Below are 21,169 nucleotides of genomic sequence, written 5' to 3' on the forward strand. Positions count from 1 at the left end.
CGCTGTCGTCTTTTCTTTTGGAAAAGGAAAGATCCATTTAGGATGCGGGTGGCAGCTGCCAGCAGTGGCCTTGGGAGGGACTCGGAGGTCACCGTATGGATTGAAGATCTGGGTCTCTGCCTCCAGCAGGCCCTGGCCTCGGCCCTGCCTTCCTCGGCCTCCTCGCCTGCTGCGTGGGGGGTGCCCGAGATCTCTGGACAGACCCCATCCTGGGCCCGCAGGTGGGCACCCATCGCACACGTGGGAGGAGCAGAGAATCCCTCCTGCAGCCTCCCACGCGCTGTCATTTTGTTTCAGGTCTCGCTTTGCTTCTGACCTAGGAATTTCATTTTCCTGCTGCTTTTTTAATGAGATATCTTCCTCATCTTTCTGGGTCCAGCGATCTAGAGCCCCCTTTTTTTTTTTTTAAAGATTTATTATTTATTTATCAACCCCCCCCCCCCCCCCGTTGTCTGCTCTCTGTCCATTTGCTGTGTGTTCTTCTGTGTCTGCTTATATTCACCCAGATTCTGTGTCTCTTTGTTGCGTCATCTTGCTGTGTCAGCTCTCCGTGTGTGCGGCACCACTCCTGGGCAGGCTGAGCTTTTTTTGCACTGGGCAGCTCTCCTTACGGGGCGCACTCCTTGTGCGTGGGGCTCCCCAACGCGGGGACACCCCTGCGTGGCAGGGCACTCCTTGCGCACATCAGCACTGCGCATGGGCCAGCTCCACACGGGTCAGGAGGCCCTGGGTTTGAACCGTGGACCTCCCATGTGGTAGGCTGATGCACTATCCATTGGGGCAAATCCGCTTCCCTGGGCCTTTTCTCGTGGTGCCTGGATTTGTGTTTACACAGCTCGGGTCGTTCTGCCCTTTCTTCTCCCTCCTTCCTGTGCTCTGCTGCCCATGAGCAGGAATGGTCGGTGCCTTTGGGTGGCTCGCCAGGTTCCAGGCCCCGTTCCACACCCTGTTCTTCCTGCCCCTTTGTTTCTTGGTGCTCTGTTGGGCAGTGGAGGTGGGTGCTCCTGGTGGGGGGTCTGGAGACTGCTTCTGGCTGGCTGGGAGATGTTTGATAAGGGAGTTAACCTTTTTTCAGCCTCAGTGCCCTCTTTAAAACAAGCTTTGTCTAGGTTATCTTCCCTAGGGGCTGCTGGGAGAATGCACTGAGCTAAAGCTTCTGCGGAGACTTTACGAGGGGTGAAAGGAGTAATCTGTTCCAGGCAATAGGCTGAATGCCGTGTGAGAATTAACCCACCTGGAGCGGTAGGGAAGGCACCGGGGTTCCGGGAGAGGGCCTGGGTTCGAATCCTACGTGCGATACTTAACCTCTTGGAGATTTTGTTTTTCTTCTTTTTAAGAAACTTTATTTTTAAAGTTTTAAATTACAGGAAAGTTCCATCGAAAATATAGGGGATTCCCGGAGGCCCCATCTCCGCCCCCCCTCGCCCTTTCCACCTATTAATAACATCTTACATGGATTAACTTTTATCCTTTCTAAAACAGGATAGTAATATGAGGCCTAATGGGATCGTGTTTTGGCCTTTATCGGAAATAATGTCTGATTCCAGTTATCTGCCAGAAATATTTACTGTAGTGATTCAAAGAAATATTTTATTGATATTACCTGAAAATATTGTTCTGTTGGAATCCTGGGTCGCGAGGGAGTCCTTGTGACCCAGATCACAACTAACGTGAGATGAGGGGTCTATTTGGAATCTAGAAATTAAACCGAAGGACACCAGCCAAGTTTCTTTAGTTTCCCTATAAATAATAGCTCTTTCAATTAATTAAGTGCATTCTTTTAAGTTTTAGAATCCTGAGATAAAGGAAAAATTTCTTATTTTATCCCTCTTTATATTCAGTAAATGTAACTGGGTACCTATTATAACCAACTTAAAGACCCTTTAGTATCTCAGTGTTCTCATCTTTAAAAGGCATGAAAATACTTATTATATACACTTGTGGAAAATGGAAAGTGACATAATTTTAGAATGAATTTTGGAAATTTAAAAGCTAACAAATATATTATTGCCAGCTTTTCTATGTATTTTTAAAATTCTTTCATTTTAAAATGTTTTATCGTGGTAACATATACAACAAAAAATTTCCCATTTTGACCATGTTCATGTGTACAATTCAGTGACATTGATTATATTCACAATATTGTGCCACCATCACCACCATCCATATATGTAAAATCACATATATGTAAAATGAGATGCAACATTTGCCCTCTTAACCATTTTTAAGTGTGCAATTCGGTGGCATAACTGCATTCACAATGTTATGCTATTAACACCATCATACATTACCAAAACTTTATCACCCTTAACGGAAACTGTACCCCTTAAACTGCAACTCCGCATTCCCACAACCTGTACACACTACTTTCTGTCACTAGGAATTTGCTTATTTCTAGATATTTTACATAAGTGCATTCCATGTATTTTGAACCTGTCCAAAGAGAGGTTTGTCACAAAGTGTTTGTTTTGGGCAAGTATAAAATACTACAAACACTAAATTGTATTGAGATCACTCCGTATGCTAAAATTATTTCAAATTTAAGGTTTCTTTCACCAAGGTCTCCTTGAATTTCAGTGTTTTTAATACAATGAAATAGGGTTGAAATAATCTCTCTAAGAAGAAAAGAAGTTTTTTATACCAAATATTGTTTTCTTATTAGAGACACTTTAGGTATAAAATTAACAAGTAGGATGAAGAGATGTATTGCATTTTATATTCTGCTGAGAATGGATAACTCTTTCCACATGCACATGGCATATTTTTAAGAGTTGATCATCACAAAGAGCAAGGATTATTGCTGAGAATGTTGAGAATTTGAATCTCTTATTCATCTCTGGCGAGAATGTAAAACGGTGCGATTTGGAAGACATTCTGGCAGTTATTCAGTAAGTTAAACAGAGGTGTCGTTATTACCCAGCAATTCCACCCCAAAGCATATTCTCATACTAATTTGAAAACATGACTACACAAAACTTGTCCATGAATGCTCTTAGAAATATTATTTATAATCTCCGAAAATGGAAATAAACCAACATCTATCAATTGGTAAAGGATAACCAAAATATGAAGTATCTGTACAATAGAATATTTATTCAGCCACACTGAGGTCTGATACAATATTGATGGATCTTGAAAACATATACTAATTTAAATAACCAGACACAAAAGGGCCTGTTGGCATGATTCCATTTTTATGAAATTTACAGAATAGGCAAATCTCTAGAAACAGAATGTAGACCAGTGGCTGGAGGGGGCAGGCGTGGGAAGGGGCTGCCAAAGTGTATGGAGTTTCTTTTTTTGGCGATGAAAATGTTTCGGATTAGATAGTGGTATTGCTTGCATAACTGTATAGATATACTAAAAGCCACTGAAATGTACCCCCCAAAATCAACTAAAGGCTTAAAATAGGATATCCTATTCAATACAAAAGACAATAAATGGAGAATATAGAAAACAAAAACAAACATGAAAGAGTTGATCACATTGGTGTTTCTACCATTTTCCAGTGTCTGGATACGTGGGTGATTCTGTACCTTTAGGATATGGACTTTGAGATGTTGAGTTAGACTTGTCTGCCATCTTAGAATTGGTGCTTAGCGTTCCACCTGAAACAGGAAGCTTTGAAAACCTCAGTCTGAAAAGAGTCCTGCCCATTTGGGGCCATTTCGAAGAGCTTACCAAGAGAAAGTTCTGACCTCTGTCCTTTCCCAGTCTGCATACAATACCAGGGAAAGATGGTGGGGGGGAGAAAGGCCCGTTAGACTTATATGAGAAGCCAGAGGGAAAACTTGAAGAGACTCTCTCTCGAGAGAGAGAGGCTGGGCATGCCTGCGAGAAGGAGGGACTGGTGGACCATCTGCTTAGGCACCGACCCCACCTTGCTCCTGTGGAGGAGAGGACCGAAGAGACACATGGGAGGAGGCCTGGCTGGAGTCGCCCACACTGCCCCTGTTTGGACTGGCAAGGAAAGGCGCGTTTTCCAAGGGCGCGGTGAACTCTGGGGATGGTGGTTGGTCTTGAGCCGTCCTATGAGAAGCTCCCCTACGGGTCCGGCTTCTGGTGATGGGAGCCAACCTGGGGGCAGCGGACGAGAGCAAGAGCTGGGCCAGATCTCCTCCATCAGGGAAGCTGTGCGGTGTGGGGGCCTCACCCAGCTCCCCGAAGAACCCACCTACCCACTAGGCAGCGTCGGCCAGAGGAGGGGTGGTGGGATGGTGGCTGTCACGTTGGGTGCCATTCGCCTTGCCCCTGCCTGCCAGTTCCCCGTGGGAGGAGGATGAACTGGAGCCCAGAGGAAGCAGGAGAGAAAGGAGTGAGAACCGACCCCACTAGGGCCTGTTCGAGTCCAGGTAACAGCTTAAGCCTGGTATCTGGGGCGAGAGCTTGCGTAAAACCGAAATTGAGTTTGAGCATGAACTATTAAATTGGCCCAGACTCTTAATAACCAATAGTAATACAAAGTTGTGGAGTCAACCCAAGATGTCATTCAAGGTGGGGAAGGGGATTTAAAATAGCAATTTGGGGGAAGGGGTTGTGGCTCAAATGATAGAGCATCTGCCTACCATATGGAGGGTCCAGGGCTCTATCCCCAGGGCCTCCCGACTTGTGTAATGAGCTGACCCAGTACAGTGCTGATGTGCGCAAGGAGTGCCCTGCCATGCAGGGGTACCCCCGCGTAGGGGAGCCCCACATGCAAGGAGTGCGCCTTGCAAGGAGAGCCACCCTGCACAAAAAAAAGTGCAGCTCGCCCAGGAGTGGCTCCACATACACGGAGAGCTGATGCAGCAAGATGACAAGAAAAATGACAGTTTCCCGGTGCCACGTGACAAAAATGAAAGCGGACACAGAAGAACACACAGTGAATGGACATAGAGAGCAGACAATGGCAGGGGGGCGGGGGAGGTAAGGGGAGAGAAATAAAGAAAATAAAATCTTTAAAAAAAAGAATAAAATAGCAATTTGGTAGCTCCGATGTGAAGGAAAGCAAGCCATCTCATGGTAGTTGCTCAGAGAGTTGATAAGGCTCAGTAAACCTGTTACACAGGTTCTCCCTCTTTAGGTCATTATGCTAGTCATCCGCTATCTAGTCCCAGAAGTGTGGCTCTGACGTGATTAGCCTCCAGGTGTTTCAGGGTGATTAAGCTGGTGGCCCTTCTTCTAGAATGAGCTGGGGAGATGCCTCAGGGCACTGTTGTTGGCTGAAGTGAATTATTGGTGATAATTTGATGACTCCGCACATGAAGAGAAATGTCTTTGTTTTAAGAGTTAGGTCTCCATTTTCCATTGTATGGAGGCTGGATCCTGAGACACATAAATGAGATAACAGACAAAATGCAGAGAGAGGTGTATGTAACTTTTGAATGGAAGGCGCCTCCTCGCTGCTTATTTGCTCAAGGAAGTCTGTAAGCTTTGCATGGTTCCCCGTGAACACAGTTTAAGAAGGAGCCACCTCATAAAGGGAGAAGTGGATTCAAAACATCTCTCCTAATGTTTTCCAGAGAGTCGGTGGATGAATTGCGAAGTGGATCTAGGTTTTCATGTATCATCAGCACGGTAGGTCTGATCATTTGTAGAATCCTTTCTCCTGTTACTGGCAAGATCTTAAAGGGGATTATGGTTTGAGTGAAAGAGAGTATGCAGTTCAGGCATACCACATGAAGCTGTTAAATCTCGGAGGCTTGAGATTTCTTGGCTCCTTGAAAGTTTTGGAAGCAAAGCACTCCTAGGGAATGCGATTCGGAATTGGCTTCGTGGAAAAAATGGAGCTTTCGGGCAGTTAGCTTTTGAAACTGAGAGGGTCTAATAAGTTGATGAACAAGAAGGGGAAGTTGCTTCAGAATTAGAAAATAAAGGGATGCGGAGGTGACAGCTCTCTGCAGCCTGAGGGTAATGGTGCTTTAGCAGGACCAAGTGGCTCTCCAGATCAAGACCAATTTCCCACCGAGCGCGGCTCCTGCCTTTCGACAAGGCCTGGGCGCCCTGTCGCCGGTGTCTCTCTCTTTCTGTGCCCTGATTGCTAAGGCTGTGCCATCGTCCTGGCCAACTGCCTGTTTCCTTTGGGTCTGCAAGGAAGAATTCAGTTTAAATCAGCTTTCACAGAATTTGGGGCTTGGAGATAAAGAATCCGCAGCGGCCCTTTTTCCTTCTCTTTCTCACAGTCTTGGAAGTCCAGGTCCCAGGGGATGACGTGGAATACACGTTACCCAGCAGAGCCAACAGGCGTGAGGGTGGAAGGGAGGACGGCGCGGGGGTCCCACCCGGGCTCTCCCGAGCGGGATGCTAGAATCGAGGCAGAACGAGGCGAAGTGGCCTGTGCGCATTATTAGGGCCTTCCAGGACCGTTTCACCCATCAGGGGAGTTGCTGAAATAACTCCGAGGGAGAACTGGAACCCCCCTGGCTCTGTGCACACTGATATTTTCATCACTTAACAGGGACTGAGTCACCCAGTTAGATGCCATCCCTAATAAGCAGTGGGCTTTTCCTTGCCCCGAAGCCATCGAGAGCCTCGTTGGCAAGACACGGTCACACACACGTGTGCCGACACCACAGTTGTGCGGGGGCTGTCGTTCTCTTTGGTGGCTCGTCAGGTGGAATGAGGTTCTCTCTCTGGGACTCCTCTGCCAGGGGGTTAAATCCGACGGGAAGAAATGTGAAATCTGGTGCGGTCCCAGGGCATAAAAGTGACTTTTGGGGGCCGCACCTGTGATGGCACCGTGGGGAGAGACTTGGTCACAGAGGAGGAAGCCAATTGCGCTCACCCTGCCTGCGCTGTACTGGGAAGGTTTACTCTCTTTTTTCCGAGATGTCTCTGGTAGGGTGATAAGAAGAGTATTTTCTACGAAGGGGCTTGGCTAAGACTGCTGCATTAACTAGCTCTGGCCATATCTTAGAGGCTAAAAAGTCCTGTGGGCTCCCTGTGCCAGAAATATGGGGACATCTAAGTGGAGCTTCAGGCTCATGTCCATTAGAATTCTGAGCTAGAAGAAAGCACCTGCTCATTCATTCATTCAATCATTTATTTATTTGTTTCCCCGTCCTGTGTCTCCCACCCCCCCCCATTGTCTGCTCTCTCTGACCATTTGCTGTGTGTTCTTCTGTGTCCGCTTGGATTCTCGTCAGCGGCACTGGGAATCTGTGTCTCTTTTTGTTGCCTCATCTTGCTGCATCAGCTCTCTATGTGTGCAGCACCACTCTTGGGCAGGCTGAACTTTCTTTTGCTTTGGGCAGTTCTCCTTATGGGGTGCACTCCTTGCACGTGGGGCTCCCCTACATGGGGGACACCCCTGCGTGGCAGGGCACTCCTTGCGTGCAGCAGCACTGCGTGTGGGCCAGCTCACCACACGGGTCAGGAGGCCCGGGGTTTGAACCCTGGACCTCCCATGTGGTAGGTGGATGCCCTATCTGTTGGGCCAAATCCACTTCCCTCCTCTTTCTTTTCCAGATGAGGGAATTCGGTCCCAGAGAGCGCCATTTGCCTCTTCCCCTAGCCAGGACTCCTATCTAGGCCTTCGGATCCAGCCTGCGGCCTCTCCTGCGTGTGGCAAGGTTTCCCGTGACCTTGAGATTTGCTGGAACCACAGGCCCACGCCTGGCCGTGCGTGTGTGGATTCTAGAGCTCCAGCCGAGTCCACACCTGAGCCCCTGCGCCTCCTGCATCAAGCCGCCTCCTGCATCAAGCCGTGCCTCTTCGGCCCTTGTGATCTCAGAATTGGGGGCCTGGAGGACGGCTCGCTCTCTCTGGGCACCCCACTCTGCCTCTACTTGCCTGAACTCTCTTCCTCTTGGAGGCAGCACCCTTGGGGTGGAGCCCAGCCAGACAGCCCCAGTTAAGGCAGCCCCAGGTGAGCCTCCGGGGAGCCCTTTGAAGGGTGTTAACTTGGATGCAGATACTTTGAAAATCCAGGGTGTGGTTTTAGGGTGGGGTTAGTTTTTAACCCCTCAGTTTGAGGGGCTCTCCCACTGAGCAGGGAGGGACAGGGATTGCTGTGGCTCCTGGCTGGAGGAGCCCCTGGCGTTTTCTTCTGAGCTGGCTTTGCTTCTCCCACTCTCCCTTAGCTTGAGGCCAGGAGCGTTTGTGCAAAGCTGTCCACCAGTAAGGAACTGGCTTACCCCACACCGTAAGTGGCCTCTTCCATCTGAGGCCAGGGCAGCTGTCCAGATACCCCCAGACCCTGCTCAGTATCTGTGGGACATTTTTCATTTGTCATGAGGGGTCCTAGTGTACGGGTAAAGAGAGACCTACATGTATGAAGAGGATTTACTGGGTTTGGGGTCCAAAGTGCAGTTATGGAAAATCCCTTCTTTTTGTGTGAAGTGCGTGTTCCAGCCCCCATCACGTGCCTTAGCTGGTCTCATAAACAGCCCAGGACTCATTTTGTGACCTGACCCACTCTTAGGGAAGAAATGTCCATTTCCTAACGTTCCAAGGGGCCAACCAAAGCTTCCTCCAGCTGCTTTTCTCCATGTCCTTGATTTCCCCAAGTCCCTTTCACAGGATCAGCCACCAGCTGGGCTGCTGGAGGCACTTTAGCAGCAGGGGCTGCTTTTTTTCTGACACCCCCAACCCCCTCTCTTGCTCTAGCCCTAGGCTTCTTAACCTTTTTTGTCCCACGGACCCCTTACTGAGTCCAGGACGCCTTACTAAGTCCATGCTATAGGGTGTATTTAATAAATACCTCATACCTGCACCGACACTTCCCCACAAGAATAATTCTTTTTGAATTTCATTTCGAGCTCCCAGACCCCTTGTTCAGAACCCTGCTAGCCCCTGTGGTGCCTCATTTCCTTCTCTGCTTCCTTGGTCCCAGCCACTGGCTGCTCTGGTGGCTTTATTCCTATTGGAGGTGTGGGCAGGTGGGAAGGAGGATACCTTTGCCTGTTTCTTCCTTCTTTCCCAGGAGGACTAATAGTGAAGAAGAAGAAAGCAGGAAAGACAAAGCCTTACGCTGCCCATTATTTAACTCATACCTCTTTAGCTGGATGTTAAAAAGCACAAGGAGAAAGGTCAAAGAAGGCAGCCCTTTGCTCCCCTTTACTGCCTCACTCCTCATTTTTGGTTAGGTCCTTGGTATTCCTAGCCTTTATGACTTCAGGCGTATGTGGAATAAAAGAGAAGGTTTCTGTAGGCCGGTCTGGAGACCTAATCACTCTAGTGTTTCTATGAGCAGTCATATTCCGAGTTACAAATAAGGCACAAGCATTCCTTAGAAATAGGAACCATCCGTAAGTTTAGGTAAAAGTATTCTTGGCTCTGGGTCTTTTTAAGTTTGCACTTCATTTTAGAGTCTACAGTTGTGATATGTTGTTTTGAAGGTAGCAGAAGGACAGAAGCACGCTCTTGTCTGGTACTGAAGCTCATTTATCACCTTCCCATGCTTCCAAGATACCTGCAGTTTCCTTCCCAGGAGTGTCTTTTGGAGAATCATGTTTTGGTCTTTAGACAACTCCACCTTCAGTATATAGCCTATAGCTGGGGACTTGCTTTCGAAGTCCAGTGTAGAGTTTTCTCATGTTAGCATCCTCTTTTTTCCTTGGCTGTCTTCGCTAAGTACTCTAAACCACTGAAGAGCCCCATGGTTGCAGAGCTGGTATTGATTACCATTAATTCTTCCCTTTATGACGTTACCACTTAAATACACATTTAGAAACAAACCAAATAAACGTTAAATGGCATAACTAGATTTTTTTACTTGGGTGGTCCAGTTAGTTTCAACATGTGCTTAGCTTTGAACGGTGGTTATAAAAATAGTACATTTAACCACTCCATTAAATGGTTGCAATACATTTTTAAAAAAATACATGAATTCAAATATTTTTTTTAAAAAAAGAAATCTTGGGTTTATTTATAATTTATTGCCATGCAAAATAGCTGGAAAGGTAAAGTACATTTTTTGCACATATACATAATTAGTCTTTGCATTTCAGTTTGGCCAGTAAAACCTGATTAACCAGTTTCTCCCTTTGTGACTTTGAGCGAGTCACTTCACTGTCTGAGCTTTGGGCTCCTCATTTGCCCCAGAGAAGTTTTCCTAGTTGGCTTGCCTGGCTCTCTCTCACCTTGGAAATGCTAGGACTCTGCAATTGTGTGTGAATTTAAAAATCAATATTGAAAATAAGCATCTGACACAAAAAGTGTGCTATTTATTGGACGAAGAATTGGGGGGACATGGCAAGTTCTGCAATGAGCAATAAAGGTCTAAAAATAGCAAACGAGACTGAGTCTTCTTTAAAAAGATAGTCTTTATTTACCACCCTGCTTATTGTCCTGTGTATGTGGTTGGAAAAATAGATGGGGCATCTGGAGGAAATATTTTTCTTTAAAAATATTTATGGGCAGAGACTGTGCCTCAGTGCCTTGAATACGTTGTCACGCAGTGCAGTGACTCCACCATTAGATGCATTGCCAGCTGCATGAATCAGCACTGTTAGAATTACTTTGGATTTGGCCCAGTGGTGCTTTGGTGGTTTACTGGATTATGTTAGAAAGAAGAGAGCTTCTAGAGTGAATCCTTTCCGCCTGCAGGTTGGTATTTTGCACATAACGCCACAGTACAGGTAGAGGCCCTTTTCCTTTTTTGTTTTTTGTCTCCTCTTCTTCTTTTCGTGATCTCTGTTCTCTAGTGATTCATTTCTCCCCGTTACCCTAAGAATCTCTTTGGGGTAATTAATTGGCCTCAGTTACTTCCATTAAGGGTTCTTAACTGGTTTCCCTGAGTAAGAATCAGGGATTAGAGGCTGATCTCTTAAAAATCATTGCAGAAAAGGCGGATATCTAGAGAACAAATATATGAAATGTTAAAGAAAGGGGGCACTTGAACAGACAAGCTTTCAAAACCAGTTGTGGTGTGTTATTTAAATGTGGTTCCTGCCAGCAGAGCCCAGGGCAAGCGATACTGATTCGTCTGGGGTAGCCCTGGGGCAGGTGCTGATGGCACATGAAGGAGGAATGCCCACGGAGTTTCATTTAGGTTCCTTTGATCACTCTTGACTGGTTTTTAATATCACACCAACATGTTTATCAGGAACCAAAATATTTCTCAGTACTCTAGCTCTGGGAATTGTTTCCCCCTCCTCTCTGACCCTTGAGTGGAAGATTGACTGTTTTGTCAATATTTCATGCAAGAAACTCTTCTTTAAGAAAAAACCATAGCAGTGAGTTTTTAAGGGCTTTTTTCCCATTTATCCCAGGGTCCATCTGTCCTTGCTAATCTCAGGATCCACCCAGGGCTTGGTGTAGGGTGAGGTCTCCTGGTGGACTGGGTTTAAAAGGACACTGTAGGATCTATTAACTTTAATAAAAGAAGTGTAAAAAAAAAAAAAGGACGCTATAGAAATCTTCCTTTGGATTATTTAGAAATCAGGTAAAATCCTATTGCCCAGGGGAGGCAGGGAATAAAATAAATCTTGTCCCTTCTTTCTTTTATCTATATTTTGAAGCTTCAGAAATGTAACGATGTATTTTTTAAAGCTGTGTAAATGCAGAGTAAACAGTAAAATCTACATTTTAATGTTCACAGAAGTATGGATTCGATGAGAGAAATTTTTAAAAAAATCACCATACGATAGGTTTCAGCAATAGGTTAGTGAAGTTTGATTAAATTGTCATAAATCAAACAAAGAAATTGGCAAAATTCAAGATGTTACAGGCATCTGGCCTGGATAATGAGTTTCTTTGAGTGGTAGGGGCTTCTCTTTGTTGGTATCGATTCTGGCTTTCTCTTTGGGGATAGACTGGACTCTTGAAGAGACATGGGTTTGTTCCATCTCCACTCAGAGCTTGGTTGTTTAGATCTTTTTCTATTAGTCCTATGCATGCATTTATATATATAAGTTGAGTAGAATGGAATCTTCAGTACACCTGACTACGGGTACCCTATTGGTTAGCAAAGGCATAGTAGATGTGAAACATGAGCTCTTTTTTTTTTTTAAAGGAGGTGCCAGGGACTAAACCCACATGGGAAGCAGGTGCTCCCTAGTTGTTCTTTTGTTTGTTTTTTAGGAGATACCAAATTGAACCCAGGACCTCAATTTTGGGAGGCAGGCGCTCAACCACCGAGGTACAGCCACTCCCCAGAGTAATTTTGTTTGTTTTTAGGAGGTACAGGGATCGAGCCTGGGACCTCATATATGGGAAGCAGGCTCTAAACCATTTGAGCTACATCTCTTCCCCATGAGCTCATATTAAATATTCCCCTTTGTCTTATGTGTTGTTTGTTTTGAAAAATCCAGATATGAAGTCTAACGGCTGAGAAAGTGTTGTAGAGATGGGAGTGGAGTTGCCTGAAGCTTGGAAAAACTGGAAGAAGAAATTACCCTGTACGAACCCTTGCAAACCCACTCCTCAAATTACACCAAAGCGGCTATGTCAAATCTGTGAGCCTCCAGCTTGCTGCTTAACAAGCCTGTAGTTTAAAAAGGAAAATCATCTGAGTTAGAGGAATTATTAATGATGTTTTAGCTCACAAATTCTCTTTATCACTAGCCCCGTTTTAAACCCTGTAAAGTATTTGTTGTATGTTGAAACCGATAGCTAAACAAGAGTTAAGAGGATGAAATCACTTATCTGTAAATTTCTTTAAACCTTTAATTATTGTTAACAAAAGATCCAGTTTCTTTAGAGCTTGTAGTCATGTCTTAGTTTTGTAGCTCTTAGGGTTTTTTTTGACTCCAAAAGACTGAGTCATTGTTTGACTTGGAGACCTAGGATAACATATATCATCTACAAAGAAACGATTACAGCGGTTGGTCTCGACATGCCAAAAAAAAAAAAAAGTACTTACAAAATAATCTAAAAGGTTTTTACCCAGTTGCGGCAATAAGACTTCGTAAGCCTGGCTAAGAGGTAGCTTTGTAAAGCCAGTAGACTGGGCCCTGCCAAACCAGGGGTCTTTGAGCTTGAACTGAAATTCAAAAAGCTAGCATTCTTGTGGGGACGTGCTGGTGCAGGTGTGATGTGTTTATTCAATAACGCACAGTATAGTGCGGACTTAGAAGGGGGTCCGTGGTTTTCACCTGACTGGCAGAGGGGCCCGTGGAGCAAAAAAGGTTAGGAGCCCCTGCCTTAGGGGACTCTTGTACTGGTCTGGGTTACTCTGCTGAGTACAAGATTCGAGCCATCCCTGTCCCTCGGTCAAGGAAACTGTACAAGCATGAGGAAATACCAAGTTCTTGGCACCCAGGAGGTATTTAGTGCAGTCTTGCCAGGCAGTGGCAGGTAACAGCGTTCATGGATGCCTTTTGTTTTGTGTGTTTTATTTATTTTTAATGTTACATTAAAAAAATGTGAGGTCCCCATATATCCCCTGCCTCCCTCACCCCACTCCTCCCATAACCACAACCTCCTGCATCATCATGGGACCTTCATTGCACTTGGTGAATACGTCTCTGAGCACCGCTGCACCTCATGGTCAATGGTCCACATTAGAGTCCGCACTCTCCCCCAGTCCACCCAGTGGGCCATGGGAGGACACACAATGTCCAGTAACTGTCCCAGCAGAACCACCCAGGACAACTCCAAGTCCTGAAAATGCCCCCACATCACATCTCTTCTTCCTACTCCCTGCCCTCAGCAGCTCCTGTGGCCACTTTGTCCATCTCAATGCTACATTTACTTCCATTCCTAATCACCAGAGCTCCATAGTAGAATATCAGTAAGTCCACTCATGGATGACTTTCGAATCAGATGGTGGGTGAAGCTAAGTTTTTATTTACCAGCCCGAGGTCCACTGCCCAGGGGGCTCCCACCGTTTGATCCTGGTAGGGGAGCCGTTGGCATTTACGGTTCTTTGGCCAGTCGGTTAAGCAAACTTTGCGGTCCGGTCAGCAACTGGCTCCGCGGTGCCATTCCCCCATGCTCCTCCTCTGGAGGCTTTCGTTGTCTGAGGAACGTTGTCCTCCTGGCCTTGTTAGCGCCGTTTGGCCAAGGATGCAGCTACAAGCCTCGTCCCCCCAGAGATCTCATACAAGTTCATGGACATCGGGGCACGTGGTTCCCACACCAAGTGCTTTAGAAAGGAGATTTTTCTTTGAAATTAAGCGAAGTGGACTAACCTTGTGCTTGCTTTTCAACCCAGATGGATTCGCTGGCACGGAGGGAGAGCCGGCCTTTGAAATCTATAGGCATCGTGTTCCGGGCCTGGCCCTCCCAGCCCGGGCAGATTAGTAATGGTCGCCGCGGTTGGCGCTGTCGCATGTCAGGCAGCCAGTGCGCGGATGGTGCCAGTCTGAGGAAATCCCTGCCGAGCCCCAGAGCCCTCTGCCTTGCAGGAAGAGTCCAGAGCCAGTTGCTTACCACCTTGCTCCCCCGAATGCGTTGGAAGACACCTGGGAAGTGGCCTGTCTGGGTTTGGAAGGCGTCCGTTCGGTATGAAGTCAGGACTTCTTGCCTTAGCCCAGGCCCTCCTGAGCCACTGGGCGTCTGGGGTTTCCACAGGCCCTGTGGCCTTGGGGTTGCTCTGACAGGGAACTTGAAACCCAAACTGAGCTCATTCCAAGTTGTCCAGCATAATGCAGCACTTGTTTTCCTACAGTCAATCAACCTCAGGAAAATGTGAGCAGGCTGGAATGGGGGCCGGAGAAGTCTTCAGACTTTTGAGTAATCAGCTTAACCCTGGGGTAAGAAGAATTCTGCTATAGAAAGCGGCACACACGGCCTCTGTGCTGCCGGCTGCCCCCAGTTGCGGGGGTGTCTGGGAGTCTACAGTCAACGCTCCTTGTGTGGGGCAGGCCTGGAAATGGTGACTCTGCTTCCAGGAGATGGGAAAGCAAGGCCCTCGTGAACATCCAACCACTGATTGAAATATTCTCTCCACAAAGGAGAACCGAGCGGAGGCTGTCAGCGGCCTCAGCTGTGTTATTTGAAAGTCTCCTTGAAGTTGCCGTGAGAGTCCGGTGTGAAAGAAATGCGTCCTCCTGGAGGACCTCCACCTGAGCTATTTTCCAGCAGGTCGGGGACATGCTGTAACATTGAGCGGAAGCTGTGCAGGGTCTGGAATTTGCAGAGAACTCTAGAGCAGCCGTGAATTTCCCGCAGGCCCAGCTCTTTTGGTATCCTTCCTGCCACCGCTTTCTCCTCTCTGTCCCCATCCCAGTTCATCCGGGCTTTGCCCCTCCTTACTTTTTACCCAGCTCCATCGAGTCCTTTTGGCTGGTGGTGTGCAGTGGGGTGTTTCATTCCTGAGGTCTTTTCCTTGGACGAGGTGCTGTTGTGAAATGGGAGTCGCCTTCTCAGGTTCTCACTTTGGAAAGGTTGACAAAGGTTTCGTCAGGTGAAAGATCCTCTTCGGCAGAGATCCTCGACAAGTAGACTTCAGTCTGAGGGAAGTATAGCCTTTCTTGGTTAAGAGCGTGCCGCCCTGGCATGCTCGCTGTAGTGACCGGAGGGGAGGTTGAGGTACAGCGAAGAGGCTGGTGCCAAAGGATGTGGCAAGAGACACTGCTGGATGGTGAAAGAAATGCCTCAAGAGGAAGGGGACGGCTTCATTTTTAAGCGGTGTGTGTCTGAAATGGCCACCAGGTCCTTGGATAGCTGAGTCTGGATTTAAGCAAGCAGGAATGAGCTAGAGAGAGTAATTGGGGAATTCTTGGCACAGTTTTATAGACCACCAAAAGACATGGGAGTGATTGAAATTCAGGAGAGAACTGAAAGTGCAACCAAGAACTCCCTGCCATCCCATCCCCACCATCTATTATTAGAGCATCCAAGTGGAGATAAATGACAAAACTGTCTGAGCATTTATCATTTCAGATTAATAGAGTAATTTATATTTTATTGTATATTTAACCATTACATATGTTGATAATAAATTTGCAATAAACCGTATTATTTATTACTGTGTCGGGATCCCCGCTGTTACGTATCTGATAGGAAGATTCACAATGAGCTTTGGGACCATGGAAGGAGATTCTTGGAAGTAACCCTGACGTTGTTGGATGGCTTTACCCGATTCACAGATGCCCTGCCCTCTGAAGGGGATGCCAGAACAAACGAGGAGGTGGTAGGTGAGGGAGCGTTAGTGGTACACGAAGCAAGGCACTGCTTGTTTATGTAGTATTGAGAGCAGGCAGGGAGGGAGGGCAGCAGAAGCCAAGAATAAAACCTGGTCAAGAGGCCACATCAGCGCAGTTTGGCAGACAGGCCTGGTGGCTTCGGTAATTACACTGGTGCCTTTTCCACTGAGTTTAAAAAAAGGCTGTCCTCTAACTACCGGGTCTCCCAGCCCTTGGGCCTCTTCTGCCCTCGGTGGTTTTTCTCTGTGGAAGCTTCGCTGTGTCTGTGCTCCCTGCACCGATCAGACTCTTGGCCCTGGTGGTTCACACAGTGCCTGCCTGTCGCCTCCCCCTGACCGTGCTCTCAGAAGGTTTGTGAGGACACATCCCTCTGGAAGAAACCGAGCAGGAGCCCCGTGACCGCATGGCTAGACGGGTGCACCGGGACTTGACCTTGACCGGGGCTTGACCTTGATCTTGTCCGGGACTTTTCCTTGTCTGGTTTTCTCTTCCTCTCACTCCGCCTTCCCCACCCCCTGTTCTCTGTTAGTGCTTTTGGCAAAAAATAATATTTAACTGATTCACATTGATAGAAATTTCTTGGCAAGGCTTATAACCGATGGGTGAGGGCCCATTTAACACTTGAACTTCTTTTGGATTAGTAACGTTTTCAAAAAGTAGAATTCCTTTTCACACCCAAATTTGCCAGCAATTCTATTTTAAGTGTTCCAAGTCTGGAGATGACAGGGGAAGGAAATATACCCTAAAACTGGAGGGAAATAAATCCTGAAAAGAATTCACTTTTTCCCTTGTATTACTCCACCATTCACAGATCTATAGTAAATAGCCAAGAGATGTTTTCAGTTTCTTCAGCAGCTGGCGTTTTGCTTGTGTGGCTTTCTGAGACCAGATAGCCATATGCGCTAGTTAATAATGCATTTTGGCCCCCTGTTATATATATTGTGCTTTAGAAGGGGCAGGAGGAACAGCTGAGACTGGGATATTTTAAAGCAGGGATTCCTAACCTTTTTTGTTCTACCGACCCCTTTGCCAGTGAGGTGAAAACCACGGACCGCTTACTAAGTCCACACTGTACTGTGTATTACTTAATAAATATATCACACTCACACCAACACATCCCCATAAGAATAATGTTTTTCTGAATTTCAATTCAAGCTCATGGACCCCTTTTTTTTTTTAATTTATTATTATTATTTTTAATTACATTAAAAAAAATATATGAGGTCCCATTCAACCCCACCGCCCCCGCCCCCCACTCCCCCCACAGCAACACTCTCTCCCATCATCGTGATACATCCATTGCACCTGGTAAGTTCATCTCTGAGCATCACTGCACCCCATAGTCAATGGTCCACATCATAGCCCAGACTCTCTCACGTTTCATCCAGTGGGCCCTGGGGGGATCTACAGTGTCCCGTAATTGTCCGTGAAGCACTATCCAGGACAACTCCACGCATGGACCCCTTTTTAAGAACCCCCATGAATATTTGCAGTCAAAAACACTTTTGGTATTTGTTGTCGTTGACGATGTTGTTTGAAAACTCCATTGTATGGATGTGTCATGATGATGGGAACGAGTGTTGTTGGGGGGGGGGAGAGGGGGGGTGGGGGGGTGGGGTTGAATGGGACCTCACATATATATTTTTAATGTAATATTATTACAAATTCAATAAAAAATAAAAAAATTAAAAAAAAAAAAAGAACTAAAAAAAAAAAAAAAAGAAAAAAAAGAAAACTCCATTGTATTGTTCATAAGTTTATTTTCTCTTTTTGCCAAAAGTCGGTATTTTTTCTTTTTAAGACTATTATTCCAGGGTCCCCTTTGTATGACTATTAGGCAAGAATAATAGAATAATAGTTAAGCTCAGTCATTTTTTTTTTTTCCCTTCTCTTTTGGTGTCCTTTTTTTGTCTTTTTTTTTGGTGTCCATCAGCTTCTGGGTACCATACTACCTCTGAAATATAAAGACGGGTAAGAATAAGCTCTGTTCTAAGGAGCTTAGAGACTGGGGGTGTTTGGTGCCTCCATAGATAGATGCCTTCAGCACTGTGTGGGAAGGGTGCTGGGAAGATAACTGATCCATTCGGGCAGGGGCTGGAATCAGGGGCATTTTTGGGAAAATACCCTCGGTGGGCCTTAAAGGATGACCTGGGGTTCATCAAATGTAGGAAGACTGGTGTGTTTTCTAGACAGAGGATTTTTTTTTTTTTTAAGATTTATTCATTTATTTTTATCCCCCCCATCCCCCATTGTCTGCTCTCTCTGTCCATTCGCTGTGTGTTCTTCTCTGTCTGCTTGCCTTCTTGTCAGTGGCACCAGGAATCTGTGTCTCTTTTTGTGTGTGTGTGTGTCATCTTGCTGCATCAGCTCCTCCGTGTATGCGGCACCACTCCTGGGCGGCTGTGCTTTTTTTGCATGGGGCAGCTCTCCTTGCAGGGTGCGTTTCTTGTGTGTGGGGCTCCCCTATGCGGGGGACACCCCTGTGTGGCACAGCACTCCTTGCGCGCATCAGCACTGCACATGAGCCAGCTCACCACACGGGTCAGGAGGCCCTGGGTTTGAAGTCTGGGCCTCCCATGTAGTAGGTGGATGCTCTATCGGTTGAGCCAAATCCACTTCCCGATCTGAGTTTTAAGTATCATGGTATGGTCAGATAACCACAAATGTTTGGTTTCGGTAGGTTATAAAAGGGAAAGGTAGAGTGGAGGGAGACAAGGCTAGAGAGCCAAGTAGAGGTCCGGTCTTGAGCTAGAGGTCATTCCTCTAGTTGTGAGGTATGTACTCTACTGATTACTCTTCCTACAGTACGGATGATGGATTAAAATGGGAACTAGAAAGAGACTTAATATAGGAAAACCAGTTGGGTTGTTATTGCAAAATAGGATGAAGACGTGAATTAAGGCCAAGGACATTGGAGGGAGTCAGGAGGACATGGATGTGAGTAATATTTAGAGATGAAATTGTTGGGCCTTTGTGACGACTGTGATGCGGTATTGTGTAGTGTGTGTGTGTGTGGAGGGTGTTTGAGAGCAGGTGAGCAGGTAAGAGTTGGGGCCCTTCTATTTCTGGCTTAAATGGTTGAGTAGAGCTCACCAAGTGGGAATGGGAACATTGAAGGAAGAACATTCAGGTGGGGAGCCCCCTGGAATCCTTAACATACTTCTTGAATATTCCTTCAAATTTTTAACTCTGTCTAGGGCCATATGTGGTGGTGGGACTGTTCAGGGTCTGGTAAGTAGAAACGATCTAATCCTTTATTTAGCCATTTTGACTGTTAGTATTACTTCAGCTAATAAGATAGGAAACATTTGATCTTTTAAATTCAAGATCAAGAATAATGGTTAAACTCTGGCCCCCCTGGAATATAAATATCATTCAATAATAATTCTTAAAAAACAATCCAACAACTTGGGACTATAGAAAATTATCATATGTATAGGGCCTGTGTATCTAGAGACGTGAATTTACAAGGACTGGAGCGGCCCTGCTCTCAGGATTTTGAGAACTTTCCACAGCTCACCCACCGCAGAGCCTGTCCGCTCTCCCTGTGAGATGCTTTCAGTGTCTGATGCCTCACTGGGTCTATGGCCACGACACCCTGCAGAGCTCACTCACGTCCTTGCCGGTGAACTCTGTCCGTACAGTGCAGCCAGGGCAACGCTGACGTAACAGAAATCAGATGGTGCCACTCTCTCCTTCCACCTCCAAAGGCTTCCCAAGTGAAAACCCCAAGGAGTAGGTTGGATTCCCCAGGAAACGGACTCTGAGACTCAGATTTGCTGGTTGGAGGCACCCTAGGAAATACCCCATTTGAGGGGTGAGGGAAGAAGGCTTGGGTAGAAGGAGACCTCAGCTGATCTTAGGGGGACCTCTGGGGCTGGAATGACCCTCCAGACATGGCCCAGTGAGGCTGTACCCGAGGGGGGCGAGTAAACTTGGACAAGGTGGTTTCCTCTGACATGCAGAGCCCTGGAGAGGAACTTGGCTGTGAGCCGCCGGCAGGCCCCGTCCAGCAGCTGGAGGGATACGGAGCTCGGACCTCAAGGGATTCCTGCATGGTAGACAACAGCACCCACTACACCCGGCCTGAGCACCCCCACTACCGCTGGGACCTCACTTTCTACCGTTTTCCTCCTCTTCGCTCGCTTTGCTGTTCTTCCTGCAACTATTGCTTGAATGTGGCCAAGCAAGCATGGCTTTGTTTTAGGACTTCTGCATTTCCTGTTCAAATAACTGGCCTTTACTTCCTTCGGGTCTGCTCAGATGTCAGATGAGGGGTCCCCAACTAATTGTTGTAAATTAACACACCCATACTTGCCTGACAGGGGAGATACCGTGATCGTGAAGGTGGTTTTCCCAGGGTGAGACTTATCCATTGCTCTCCGGATGTGCTGACCCCTGCGATTTCTCCAAATGTGGGAAACTTGGCTGCATAACGTGGTAGTGGGGGATTGCGTTCGTGCTCCCCCCTGGTTAAAAAAAAAAATTAATACACCCAGCCCCAAACACACTGTATCCCTTTATCCTGTTTTCCTTTGTAGAACATATCTCCTGTCATTATGTATATATCTATTTTTTGTCTGTCTTACTAGAATCTTAGCTTCATGAGGGTAAAGACCATTAGTGTGCTTTTTGGTTGTGCATCTTAAAGTATCTTAGAAGTTCTGGAAGAAGACATCCTATAAAGTTGTGCTTTACTTTAGGAAAAACAAACATTCAAAGATTTAAAATTGTAAGTGAAATATCAATTAGGTGGCAACTGATATTGTGGAAGGAATGATTATTGTGGGACAACTTTAGACAGCTGAGTTCACCTAAAGCATTTTAAATATGGTTACATTTACCAAAACACTTCTCCCTTTCTCCAGTTTTGAGGACTACATCTATTGTATAAAATGACCTAAACCTGTTGTACCTTTTAAGGGCGTCCTAGTGTATCATAGTATGCTCTTAAATCGGACAAGCTCAGTTGAAATAAATGTATTTATCTGAAGGCAGCAATTATGTTATTATCATTAATAATTCAAAAGAGTTTTCAATTAAGCCTTATCAGCATTGTTGCCTTTGGCTGTGATCTGACTGCCTGCGCTGCTAGGAAGAGCTCTTGGAATTGCTTTTCTGAATGAGGACAAAATTAAACTCCAGATAACCATAAC

At 46.3% G+C, this 21,169-nt stretch overlaps 1 long non-coding RNA gene and 1 other non-coding gene across 11 annotated transcripts in view; both read left to right on the forward strand.

Annotated features, from left to right (window-relative positions):
• LOC101429050 (uncharacterized) overlaps positions 1-21,169 on the forward strand; it is a 399,778-nt gene that overhangs the window by 178,764 nt on the left and 199,845 nt on the right. The gene's annotated exons all lie outside the window — the stretch shown is intronic.
• Positions 20,324-20,485, forward strand: LOC111766933 (U1 spliceosomal RNA). The gene has a single exon (XR_002798852.1). It is a non-coding gene; the product is annotated as a U1 spliceosomal RNA (small nuclear RNA).

The sequence above is a fragment of the Dasypus novemcinctus genome, chromosome 22 (assembly GCF_030445035.2).
Source record: "Dasypus novemcinctus isolate mDasNov1 chromosome 22, mDasNov1.1.hap2, whole genome shotgun sequence".
Classification (NCBI taxonomy): domain Eukaryota; kingdom Metazoa; phylum Chordata; class Mammalia; order Cingulata; family Dasypodidae; genus Dasypus; species Dasypus novemcinctus.